The following is a 754-nucleotide window of genomic DNA, read 5'->3' on the forward strand; positions in this document are numbered from 1 at the left end:
TGAAAATAATAATTTAAAACAGTTAAATTATTTGATATATTTAATAAAATTATGTTTTTTAACTTTATCTTTTTGTTTAATAATATTTTAGATTCGATGCAAATAATAATGAGGGTGTTAATTACCTCACGGGCTGCGGATGCTTGCATGACTATCTATATAGTCCAAGTCAAGTCGGCAAGGCTTCAGCTACTTCATTATCCTTCAATTCAATTATTCTCAGTTCTCTTAAGCACTGCTCATTATATTATTCTTCACCAATGATCCCAGTCACCCAATCATCCTCTCCTATGCCATGCTGATTGTATTGTATACGTCGTCCCAACCCAATTCTTCAGATATCGCTCGACTAAACAACCTCGTAAGCTCTTCTGTTATCTCTTCTTTCCCAACATTATCGTCGTTTTCTTTGCACCCAAACATGTTATTTTCTACATTATTGCTTGTTAGGCAGTTCTTCAATTCTAACGAGGTCCATATTCTTCTCAAGTTATTTTTTTAAAATAATGCGAAGCCAGATTTTTCTCTTTTTTTTTTGTCCCTTTCTAAAGAGCATGTATGTATGATTTTGGGAATTAAGACTGCGGTTATAAAAGAAACTGAAGATTGAAAGATTGATAGAGATATAGATTAAATTAAATTTTTATATTGTATTTGATTTAAAATGTACTTAATTGTGTCAATGAATTATAATTCAAATAACATAGTCTTTTTATATTCATTTAAGAGATCGCGAATTCGAATATTCCTTCCT

At 30.6% G+C, this 754-nt stretch overlaps 1 protein-coding gene across 1 annotated transcript in view; it reads left to right on the plus strand.

Annotated features, from left to right (window-relative positions):
• Nucleotides 184-754, plus strand: part of LOC107643338 (cation/H(+) antiporter 17-like) — a 3,882-nt gene continuing 3,311 nt past the window's right edge. The window contains exon 1 of the mRNA XM_016346948.2: nt 184-361. The gene's annotated coding sequence lies outside the window, so the exon portion shown is untranslated. The remainder of the gene's footprint in view (nt 362-754) is intronic.

This window comes from Arachis ipaensis, chromosome B05, assembly GCF_000816755.2.
Source record: "Arachis ipaensis cultivar K30076 chromosome B05, Araip1.1, whole genome shotgun sequence".
NCBI classification, from domain to species: Eukaryota; Viridiplantae; Streptophyta; class Magnoliopsida; order Fabales; family Fabaceae; genus Arachis; species Arachis ipaensis.